Here is a 12,690-nt window from a genome sequence, read left to right on the forward strand (position 1 = left end):
GAATGTATTCATCCATGGTAACCAGATGATAAATCAAATGTGGTATATTCATATTCACTCATAAAGATGAAAGACATTCTGATACATACTATAGCATGGAAAACCCTCAAAAATACTACACTGAATAAAAGAAGCCACTCAAACAGTCATACGTTATATTTTCTGAAAAAGTAAACCCATGAAAGCCAGTCAGTCACTTCTAAAGATAGAGGGGAAATTGGAAGTGGTTACTTAAGGTGTATAGTTTCCTTTTGGGATGATGAGGATGTTTTAGGGCTAAGTAGAGATGATAAACGAACAGTTGCACACCTTAACATGGCCAGTTTTATGTTTTATGAGTTGCTCTTCCACAACGGCAGCAAAAACAAGATCAAAGAAAGCCCAGTTGTACTTGAAGACCACCCAACGATGCACACAGATATTTCAAAACTGTGACTTGAAAACAGTGGGTGGCAGGAAGAAGATTCTTGGAGGGACAGTCTAGAAATCTGAGTTTGAGGTCTACTATTAATCACCTGCATGAATTGAGACAGGTTGTGCAGCATCTTTGGGTAGCTTTTACATTTGCAAAGTGCAAAGCCTACAATTTTTTCCCTTACACTATGAAAATTTCAGAAGAATTAGTCACAAACACGAACCCCCTGAAAGAATTGTGCACATGAACATGCCCACACAAGCTCACGGACTTGATGGGAGAGATGGAACGTGTCCACTAGTGTTAAAGCACTTGGCATTACATAGAAGAACAAGCTGAATTTAGAAATAAGCGATTGTGTTCTTGCCTGTTTTGTATATTCACGAAGTAACTTCTGAACACCTAATATACGTCAAATCATGTACTGGGTAATGAGGATACAGAAAAAGAAGTTACTGTCTTTTGTAGAGCCCTCTAATCTAGTAGGAAATACAGAAAAACAAATAATTAAAGTGTGATAAAGAAATGTGTGGGGGCATGGGGCTCAGCTGGCCAGGGAGGATGCAAGTGGCTGTCTGGGATGACCTCAGGGTCCTGGTGCCTGTGTACAAGGAAAGAAAGGTTGTGAGTCTGTGCCCTGCAAGGCTAAGAGCTGAACAAGAACCAGAGACTGGCCACAGGGAAGTCAAGGGATTATAAGATTTATTTTCTACTTATGTGTATATGTGTGTGGGTTTGTGCATGCAGGTGCAGTGCTCTAGGAGGCCAGAAGAGGCATTGGATCCCACATGGAGCTGCTGTGAGGTTGTGCTGGGAATTGAACTCCTGTCCTCAGCATACATTCTTAAGCTTAGAGCCAACTTGCTAGCTTTATGTGGACATCAAGACACACACCTGCTTTTGAGGAAGTTGCCCTGATAGGGAGATCCGTAGTAAATACTCAAACCCATAAAATTGGTGCCCCCTTTTCTGACTACGTCCCCTGGATGGGGAGGCCTGGCGGCACTCAGAGGAAGGATAGCAAGTTACCAAGAAGAGACTCGATACTCTAAGAGCATATATAAGGGGAGGAGGTCTCCCTCAATCACAGACATAGGGGAGGGGAGAAGGGGGGAAGCAGGAGGGAGGAAGGAATAAGAGGATACAAGGGAAGGGCTAACAATTGAGATGTGATATGAATAAATTAATTTAAAAATGTGCTATGGAATGTAATGGGAAGCTGTTGAGTCAAACAGGCTTCACCACCTCACTCAGTCTGGAAAGATTCCTGCGACAGAGTAACAGAATGCTAGCCAGGTAAAATAGTGAGTAGGGAAAACTCAAAACCTAAGCAGTAAGATGAAAAAGGTACAAATATTTCTTAAATGAAATAGCATCTTCAGGGGAGTTGGGACAACTAGTGTTGCTGGAACATAACAGGCGATGCAGGGGTGGCAAAAGGAGAAGTTCATTCAATAAGGGAGGACAGGGTCAAGACAGATCTTTTGGGCCATGAAACAATTGATAGAACCTGCCTCAATATTTGAAGTAGAGAGCAATCAATTCCAATCTTGTTCTCTCTGTCTCTCTCTTTCTCCCTCTCTTCTTCCCTCCCTCCTAAAATAATCTATTTTCAATTATAAATGTTTTTAAACATTAGGAATTTTTTCTGATTTTTCTCTCATCCTCCATGTGGATAAAATCTCCTATACAAGAAAAGTGGTAAGCTTTTAAGAAAGAACTGGAGGGAAATGATAGCTTTATGCTTCTGAAATGGAGTATTATTCTAGACAGGAAAAGTAGGCTTGCGGTCTTCTTCAGTCAGTCAGCTATCGGCCCAGATGTGCAGAGTCCTAACCAGAACTTCCAGATCTCTTGTTGATCCAGACAGTTTGCCTGCCCTCGGTTGGCACAGCGGGTTGGCACCACACACCACTACCTTGAAGTTCATGCCTGCTACTGCCAGCACAGTGGCCCATGAATTGCGTTTGGAAGACCATGTACATGGCTTTTCTGCTCTGCTTCTAAATGGAGGAAATTCACTTGGCTGATTTTCGCAAACACTCTCTAGGAGGAATGTGCAGCAGGTTTCTAGTCTTGCTCTGCTTAGACATAAATTAAGATCTTGTTTGTTCTCAGTGACTACTGCCCCATTCTGCCAGAAACTCCACTGTGCTCTCTGGGGTGTGCAACCTCTATTTATTAGGTTATTTTGCTGGCCAGGGGCTCACACTGTGCTTTGTTCTCATTGCTTTGCCGCTCCCATGACTGGCTGCCGAGTAAACCAGACAGTGACCTCTGATTCACTCATCCACCAATTCTATTCATATCTTTTCGTTGTCTTTGGATGGTGTAAGCAAGCACCTCAAAGCAGATGCTGGGAGCCTTGTGTACTGCTCCAGAGTGACAAGCTCCTCCCAGACCCTGGAGACACATAGGAAATACAGCTGCAAGACCTCTCTCCGGCCCCACCCCAGCAATGGTAGTACAGTTGGGGACACAGAGCTTCAAAATTCTGGCTCTTCTAGATCACTTTGAGCATCAGCAAGTCTGGCCCTGTTTGAAGGCAAAGAAATCAGCTCTCTGCAAGAGATTTTAAGAGGCACCAAAAGGCCTTTCTATCTGGAAAAAAAAAAAATCTCCACTTACCTACTTCATTTCCTTTTGGGTAAAGAACTGTGCCTCCAAAACTGCCTTGAGGGTGAATTTATACAGGGAAAGGGTGCAACTAGATATCAGCTGACCTCACTGCTGGATCCAGTTTTATTGTATGATCAGGAGAAAGCCTCTTTGCTTTTCTGGACTTCCTTTTCCTTTAATGTACTGTGCAATATACTGTACTTACAAATGGCGTGGCATCATCTCTAAGGTTTCTTTTGAATATAAATTTCTGTATTACTGTGACCCAAGTTCAAGCTCCAACATTTCTGTGCAGAGGCTACAATTTAACTCACCAAAGTTATGTATCCATTTGTTTAAATTGAATAGCTATGCCACCAGAAAAAGAGAGCCAAGGGCATGGCTTGGTCACAGGCATGTAACAGAAACCCTTCATGGAAACAAATGTGGAGAAGAAAACTAGATGCCCCACCCTCTTTTCTATACTGATTAGATCATCTCCTGAAACCCATTTCTCACTTCTCACTACTGGCCATCTTAACCAGGAAAGGGCCAATGCTACCCAAAGGGTAAAGAAATATAAGAATGAGGCTATAGACTTTCAGGTTAGGAAAACAAGACAAAAATCCTAAAATGGACTGCTTCCTGAAGACCAAGGCTCCAGATGAAGTGGCCCCAGAGTGCTATACAGCATGGGGGCAGAAAGTAGCTTTCCCCAGAATGATAAGACACATGTGCCCAGAGGCCAGGAAGGTAACCAGTAGGTAGTTAGTGTCTTTCCTTCTAAGGGAAGAAAAGGCTAGAATCTTAGCCTCTTTGGGATATCCCCACCACAAAAGAGCACTTATTAATAATAGTATCTAACATTTTTTTAGTATTTACTATATCACAGGCACGATTCTAGGTCCTTCATAAAATTGAAATAATTAGCTCTGATAACAGTTCTATAGGGCAAGCGCTATTGTTAATCCCATTTTGCAAGTTAGGATAGTGAAAGAAACTGCTTTGCTTAAAGGATTTGCTTAAGGAATATGGCTGAGAAAAAAATGGAGGTCATTAAGCCAAGGAGGCCAACTCCAAAATAAGTGTTCTTCCAAAAGGTGGAAAAGCATCCTGTGAGACAAAACAGATAAGGGCAGAAAGAATCCTTAGGGACTACCAAAGACCACTTCTTTATACATAAGAGTACCGAGATACCAACAGAAAGAGATTTGCTCAATGCCACACATTAAGCAACCATGTTTATAATAAAGCCAGAATCAGCATCTTATCTGCTGGCTCCCAATTCAGTGTTCTTTCCACTACTGCTTCAGAACTTGTGTTGTGTCTCTTTGTTGAACTGCCTTCACCATCACCTTATGTAGCTGACAACGCCAGTTCGGTCATTCCGACAGCCTGTCTGACAAGATTGTGGACAAGCAGCCATCTCTGTTGTATGAGTCATTATCTTCCCTTTCCAAAATCTAAATGAGACTAGAGTTGGCTTCAACCAAGCATTTTCCAAATGATTAGATCCCTAAATCCCAGTATCACCTCTGTGGGGGTTACCGATAGAATGCAAAACCAACATTTTCCATCCATAAAGACATCAACACCCAACCATGCCAAGGCCTCGACCTTCTGAGAAGATGAGTGTTCAATGATGTATGAGGCCCGCCTCCTGCTCAGACAGATCCATGGACTCAAATCGGAACGTTTTAAGGGTCATTCAGGGAAACCAATACTGAGCCCAGCTGGAAAAATCCTGCCTGATTCATTAAGAAGTGATGAGTAAATCTTGTGAAAGTGGAGAATAAGGCTGAGCGGTGGGCTACAGAGGGAGTTGGGGTAGCCTGGTTTCTAAGGTCACTCCTGTCTTATGGCCAGGGCCCGGGAGATGGGTAACTCATGTCCTTAAAATGCCTAGGTTACTCTTCTCTTGGTATTCATAGCTTCCTGCCTCAAAATGTTGGAATTCATAAAGCCATGTCCCCACTCCACACCCCACTCCACCCCTCTAGCGGGTGTGGGAAACAAAAGGCTCCCCTAGAGATGACAAGTTTTAAAAGCCTCTTGTGGGGCTGAGGCTTTGACACACATGAGACAATCTGTCCATTACCCATTTCCTTTCTTATAGGCCATACACCATGGAGCGTGCTGAGGCACAAAAAGACCTACTTCATGAGGATGGGGGCTAGGAGTCCCATCCTTGGCAAGGCAGAAGCACATATGAGCACCTTCTCTAGGCAGGAACAAAGGAAGGAAGGACAGTCCCAAGAGGCTAGTTGATGTTATAAGGCAGTGTTAGTGCTCCCTTTTATACCGTGTTCAGACTTTCCAGTGCATAGGCATGGCCCAAAGTCTTCTTGTGATGAAAGAGGCAAACAGCTGATTCTAAAGCAGCCATGAGGTACAAAACAAATAGCATTCCTTCCACGCATTCCCTCATTCTTTTTCCAAATGACAGCTAACAACCACCTATGCGGTGTGAGGTATCACAGAAACATTCTTAAAAATACACATCAGGGGCCCTATTTTCCAAAAACTAATACACTCAAGGGGCCATGGCCAATGCGTTCCCAAATGCCAAACAGCTAGCTGTGTTTGATAAAAGCCTTTAAGTGAGATTATCAGTTTCCCAACTGGAAGAACCTCCAGAAAGGTCCAGTTGTTGTTGTTGTTGTTGTTGTTGTTGTTGTTGTTGTTGTTGTTGTTGTATGAGTAAAAACGCAAAAAAAAAAAAAAATAGGACAGAGCATGACAGAGTTAGCCTACCCAGTAAGGCTTCGTCGGACTAGAGTGTTACTTGGTTCTTTGCTCACTTCAGCAGTATATAGACTAAAACTGGGGTGTCACCGAAGAGATTGAGAACTGCCCCTGTGGGAGCATAACACACAAATAGAAGCACTCCACATTTTTGTGCACACGTAATCAAAAGATTACATTGTACATAAATGCATACAATTATTGCGTATCAACTTAAATATTTTAAAAATTATTTCATTATTTTTGATGTGAAATAGGCAATGTTTCATAGAAATTTTATATTTTAGATTCAAAGAATATTGGGGCTGGAGAGATGGCTCAGTGGTTAAGAACACTTGCTGCTCTTCCAGAGGACCTGGGTTCAATTGCCAACACCCACATGGCAGCTTACAACTGTCTGTAACTCCAGTTCCAAGGGGACTTGACACTCTTCTGGCTTCCTTGGGCAATGCACATAAGTGGTTCACAAACATACATGTGTCATACACATAAAATAAATTTTTAAAAAGAGTCAAAGAATAGATAAGATTTTCCCAAAAGCAATATAATCATAAAGTTACAATATATAGCCAGAGTCAGACAGAATTTGTAGGGTCTGGAACAAAATGAATCTGTGAGGGCTCTCATTAGAAATCAGGGAAAAGTTCTGTGAACATCTATTCTTATTGTGCGTATTTGTTCACTTATCTTCCCTGCCCCTCACTCTCCCTACCCTGCCTCACCTCATTACTGTCTTTTCTATATGTTATTTAGTTTGGTTGTAAAAATAATTAAAAATATGAATTATTAGCATGAGTAATATATATGTATATATTTCAATATCAGTTAAAATATAAATGTAAGCATTTAACTCATGAAAAAAATAGCAAAACCACACAACTCATGTTATAATTTGTATATACACATACAAAAATAAACCCAAAGTGAATAACACACCAAAATGTTAAATGAAACTATGAAAAAATTTTAAATTCAGTATAAGAGAAAATATAAATATTTAGGATTTAAGGAGTTAAGGGCCCTTAGAACAACAAAATTATGAACCATAAAGCTGTTGCTAAACTCTAATTCATCAAAAATCTAAAATTTTTTCCTTCTGCAAAGATCCCATTAAAAAGAAATGATAAGGTATGGTCATATGGTGGGGGAGGAGGTCCCCTTCTGTCAGAGGTATAGGGGAGGAGAATAGAGCAAAAGAGGGAGGGAGGGTGGGAATGGGAAGATACAAGTGAGGGGATAACAATAAGGACATAATGTGAATAAATTATAATAAATTAAAATGTTAAAAAGAAGAAATGGTGGCTCTCCTGACAATGAGCAAAGAGACACCTTGTTTCAGATGGTGTTCTTATATCAGTCAGGGGCAGAGAAGATGGCAGTCCTTTGTTCATCCTAGCTTGATGCCTGGCTTGATGGTCTAAGCTGTCTTATGCCTAGGACTCATAAGAAAAAAAATCAAATCAGAGCCAGGCAGTGCAACACAGGAGGATGAAAACAGTCAGAGACCTGTATCTATCACTATGCCACCCATAGACCTGCACTCCAGTGCTTGGCACAGGCATGCCATAGATATCCATTTGCCACCTCACCACATATCACAGATGAAAGATGTTGCCCAGGGGACCACCAGCCACATGGCAGCCTTCTGTGGGAGCCACAATAATGTGTGAGTATGTGGTATTCAAATGGGAAAGAAAGAGAAACAGCAGCTTGAGCCTTATGAAGAGAGATGGAACTGGAGAGTCAAGGGTAGAGAGGAGTAGCCTGTTATCAGTAGCCAGCCCCACCATCTGGGGCCATGGTGAGATTCCAGCCCAAACTGCCACGGAGGGCCATATCTGAGTCCGTGGCTACACAGCAGCAGGGGCCAGTGATGATATCAGTGACTCATATCACCACTAGAGAGCATGGGGGTACCTGGTCAGCACAACTGCCAGGGACCATGCGGATGTCCAAGGGCTGTGCATAACTGGTCCAGACCCTCACTGGATACTGGACTTGGGAGGACTGGCTCCATCTCTCACCAGCAGCAGCATTCAAGAGATTGGGCCCTACGCCTTGCCCAGGCAGCACAGCAGAGCTGGTCCTGGTGAGAGGGTGTGGGTGAGCCAGCCCCAAGGGTATAAGTGTGGAAGAGTTGCCCCTTCCACTTGTCTGCCAAGAGGTGACATGGGCACAGAGGTGATTCCCCCTACCCTAATCGTCACCACCTCTGGCAGTCAGGAAAGCTGCCCACAGGGTCATGAACTCAGGAGAGCTACCCCTGCACCTCACCAGCTACAGCACTTGAAGAACCGGCCCTGCATCTCACTTAGATAGCTCAATAGGGCTCACTGTGGGGGAGGGGTGCAGGTGAGTCAATCCTGATAGGGAGAGCTCAGGGGAGCTAGGCCCCGCTACTCATCTGCTATGAGATGACATGGGTATGAAGGTGATGCCTTGCCCCCCCCCCCTTGCCCTTCACCGCCTGCAGTAGTAGGGAGAACTAGCCCTGGGGTCATGAGAGTGGGTAAGCTGGTCTTGCCCCTCACTGGCTGCAACACTTGGGAGAACATGCTCTGCACCTCACCTGGTCAGCACAGTAGAGCTTGCCCTAGTAGAAGGGACGCAGGTGAGCCAGCCTCAAAGGCATGAGCATGGGAGAGCTGGCCCTGCCACTTATCTGGCATGAGATGGTATAAGTATGGAGGTGACACCCTTCCCCTCCCCCCTTGCCACCTGCAGTAGCTGAGTACCTGTAGTAGCTGCCCAGGCAGCACAGTGGAGCTGGGGTCAAGAGAAAGAGAGAGCTATCCTATCCCCTCACTGGCTGTAGCAGTCAGAAGAGTGGGCCCTGTAGCAACCAGGTAAATGACTCAGTATCCAATGTCTGAAACTCATGATCCTCTGGGCTCCAGGGGCTTTGGGTAGCTCCACTTCTCTGGTTCTGTCATCTGAAGCATATGCAGCTCGTCTCAGGCTAAACAAGTTCTCCTTGACACTCGCCACTGTCCTTGGTGGTCACCTCACCATCCTGGAACCCATGATATGCTGGGATCTCCACTGCAGCTGAGGCTGCACCTTTACCAATGGCCTCTGCTGGCTTCTCTTCTGGGACTCCAACTCTGCCACATGGTGGATGCCAAACCTCACCCTCTCCATGGCCCCTCATTCCTGGGGTTTCTACTGAAACCAAGGCTGCACCTCCATCAATAGCCTCTCTTGACCTCCCACAATGCCAAACCTCAGTTTCTTCCCTTGCCCCCTTCAATCCTGTAGCTTTCATGCTGCCAAAAGCAGTACCACATGGGAGACTCTTACATATCACTAAGTTGGGCTGCCCATGTGAGATGAAGCCTTAGCACCCTCTGGACCACAGCTTTGTGGGCTGACCTCAAGAAAATACTTCACAGAAAAATTTTATCACAATCATGCTCATCTGTTCTTTTTCTTTTCCACACTGGATGTGAGATTGCTGAACATGATTTGGTAGGGCACGGGAGAGCTCTGTGGAAACCCCTCAGGAATTTGGGGCTCTCCACCTGTCCAAAGAACCACGATTTGGGATATATTTGACCCCATAGCCATCAGGAATGAGCTGCTTCTCTGCAACCATGTCTTCAAGTTCATCTGCATTAAACTTAGTGAAGCTCCACCCACTCCTTTGCAATGTGGATCTTCTGGTGGCCAAAGGACATGAACTTGGCTCTATGCAGAGCCTCAGTCACATGCTCCTTATTCTGCAGTTTGGTGCAGATGAACATGATTGAATGAGAAAATAAAAGAAATATAAAGGAAGGACATGACTGCTCCTAGGTATGGTAGAGGAGAAAGTTTAAGAAATGTTGGGATCGTTTGTGTGGTGGCAGAAGTCATTACTATTGACGAGAATTTGGAACCTTGTATGTGCCATCACTGGCCGATGAGCTATACTGAGGCCAAACCATTTTCAGTAAGACAGTAAGGCTTTAAGAGCATCTCTGAGTCTGAGAAAGAAGTTGAGTCCAAGAAGAAAATAAGGATGGGTCGCAAAATAAATTCTTCCATAAGGAGGGTTCCAATAAGCTCTAAGAGGCAGCGTACAGTGTAGCTATAAGCGACAAGGAGGGACAAGCAGAAATCCTACCCAAGGCAGAGTTTCAACACTGTAGAAGCTACGAGGGCATAGAGAAGCTGAAGCACTTCCAGCAGGGACTGACAAGCAGGAAGGCTAAGGCCACAGAGGCCCAGGGCTTAGAAAGCTCAGGGCAGGCAGCTCCTACGGGGATGCACAGTGTATAGGCCTATGAGGGCACAATGAAAGATTGAGCAGCTTGCTTTGAGGGAAAGGGGACAAAGAGAGAGAGTCACAGAACCAGGAGAGTGTAGAGAAGTAGTGTAACTTAGCAGGCAGTGTGTAAGTTCCAGGAAGGAGTTGAAAAGAGACATGAGGGAACAGAGAGGGTAACACGAACTTCAATCCAGGGCATCTCCAAGCAGACTGATAGACTTGTCAGAGAGAAATGTCCCAAATCACAGAAGAGAGGCATCGCTTTCCACCTGACAGGGGCCCAGCACTGCGAGAGGACGCTTCCTGTCACACCACTGTGGCTTCTGTAGTAAAAGTAGATAAAGCAGGAAGCTCTGCAGTGCCACCTACCCAGTAGAAGAGAAGAGACAAGTGGTTAGAGCAGGCAGAGTAGAAAACAGCTGAAGAGGTGCACTGGGAGAGACTTTTGGGAAAGAAAGGGGGGTGGGTTTCCAAAAGAAGGAGAGGAGCAAGTGTCTTAGGAAGAAGAATTGTCCACATGATGTTGCCCCAGAAGGCATAGCAAGGAGATGCCCACAGGGTACGTGCCCCAAAGGAGATGGTAGGCTCCAGGAAGCAGAGGGAGGGCACTTACTGAGTAGGTGAAGAGAGATGGATGGTTAGCTTAAAGGTGTAGGGAAGAAGCGGCTAAAGAGTTCGACTCTAGAATCAAGTTTGGCGGGAGGCAGAAGCCAGCAGCCACAGCTGATCCCTACATACCATAGGAGAGTCACATCAGCAGCTTGCTTCAGAGAAGCTGAGTTCACCAGAAGCGAGCTCATTTATGTCATGACGAGGTTTCAGCACCAGGTGAAAAAAAAATAAGTTAAAAAGAAAAGAAGAGGGCTGGAGAGATGGCTCAGCGGTTAAGAGCACTGTCTGCTTTTCCAAAGGTCCTGAGTTCAATTCCCAGCAACCACATGGTGGCTCACAACCATCTATAATGAGATGTGGTGCCTTCTTCTGGTGTGCAGGTGTACATGTAAGCAGAACATTGTATATGTAATAAATAAATAAATCATTTTTTTTAAAAAGGAAGGAAAGGAAAAGGAAGGACATGAGTGCTCTCCTAGGTATGGTGGAGGAGAAAGTTTATTGTAGATAACAGGGAGAGGGTCGCCAGAGGTAGAGACATCTGGGAGAGTCCCAGAGAGAACATGACCCTGAGCTGGGCCATGTGAGAAGAAGAGAGAGCCAGGAAACCAGGAGACCAAGAGGCTATGAGGGAAAAAGGGTAGACCAAAGAGCCAGCTAACAAACATCCCTAGACTATGTTGAGAATGGCAGCTGGGGAAGGATAGTCCAGGCCCTGGGCTGGAGAAGTTTAGGATGGGGGCAGAGTAAGGCAGCTATACCCAATAACAGGTAGGGACTGAAGGACACTGAAAAACCTTGCAGCCAGACCTACTTTGATGTGTTAAATAGGCACCTCACCCATTTGTCCCAGAGACTGAGACTTAACAATGATGAACTGGCCCGTGTGAACCCTGGCCACTGTGCCCCCGGGGCTTCCGAAAGGCACTATGCGTACCTGTCTGGAGCCTGTCAGTCCCAGCACAGGACAACATCTTGTTGATTTGTATGGCATAAAAAAGGTGGGGCCATCCTTTCCACAACTCTTTACCATGTATTTGTTGGCACAAATACAAGCAGCTTTCAAGGCTTTGGAAGAGAGTTGCCTGGATTCATCTGTCACCAGGTGGCCACAAAGTAGGAATTCATCAATATTTGCCTTCTTCTGTCCCAATTCAAAGATGCAGCATCAGGGACACTGTGGTGGAATCTGGACTTTGGATATGGCTTTGTTCTTATAATACTGGTAACACCAGGCAGAGTAGCAGCCCACGATGACCATAGAATTTTCAGTGGCATGCTTGAGGAAAAAAGACACTGATCTCCTCCCTTACCATGACTTCTTCATTTGTTTGTTTGGTTGGTTGGTTTGGCTTGGTTTTGGGTTTTTTTATTTTTTTATTTTTTTATTTTTATTTATTTTTTTTTTTTTGCATTATAAAAACTTTTTTTATTAATTTATTCTTGTTACATCTCAATGTTTATCCCATCCCTTGTATCCTCCCATTCCTCCCCCACCCCCATTTTCCCATTATTCCCCTCCCCTATGACTGTTCCTGAGGGGGATTACGTCCCCCTATATATTCTCATAGGGTATCAAGTCTCTTCTTGGCTACCTGCTGTCCTTCCTCTGAGTGCCACCAGGTCTCCCCCTCCAGGGAACATGGTCAAATGTGAGGCACCAGAGTACGTGAGAAAGTCGTATCACAATCTCCACTCAACTGTGGAGAATATTCTGACCATTGGCTAGATCTGGGAAGGGGTTTAAAGTTTACCTCCTGTATTGTCCTTGGCTGGTGCCTTAGTTTGAGCGGGACCCCTGGGCCCAAATCTGCCTATCATATTGTTCTACTTGTAGATTTCTAGGACCCTCTGGATCCTTTTATTTTGCTGTTCTCCCATGCGTCTCTCATTTAGAGTCCCAATAGGATGCCTTCCCCTCTGTCCCAGTTTCCTGATAAGTGAAGGCTTTTGTGGGACATGCCCCTTGGGCTAGTATGCAGATATAAGTGAGTATATACCATTTGATTCTTTCTGCTTCTGGGTTAACTCACTCATTATGATCATTTCTAGCTCAATCCATTTATCCACA

The 12,690-nt window shown here is 44.7% G+C and overlaps 1 non-coding gene and 1 pseudogene across 1 annotated transcript; one reads left to right on the forward strand and one right to left on the reverse strand.

Annotated features, from left to right (window-relative positions):
• Positions 1 to 7,060: 7,060 nt before the first annotated feature.
• LOC127186030 (small nucleolar RNA SNORA48) lies at positions 7,061 to 7,204 on the forward strand. Its single transcript, XR_007830285.1, has one exon. It is a non-coding gene; the product is annotated as a small nucleolar RNA SNORA48 (small nucleolar RNA).
• A 2,053-nt stretch (positions 7,205 to 9,257) lies between these two features.
• On the reverse strand, positions 9,258 to 11,880 carry LOC127185286 (60S ribosomal protein L10-like; annotated as a pseudogene).
• Between the last annotated feature and the right edge of the window lie 810 nt (positions 11,881 to 12,690).

This window comes from Acomys russatus, chromosome X, assembly GCF_903995435.1.
Source record: "Acomys russatus chromosome X, mAcoRus1.1, whole genome shotgun sequence".
Lineage (NCBI taxonomy): Eukaryota > Metazoa > Chordata > Mammalia > Rodentia > Muridae > Acomys > Acomys russatus.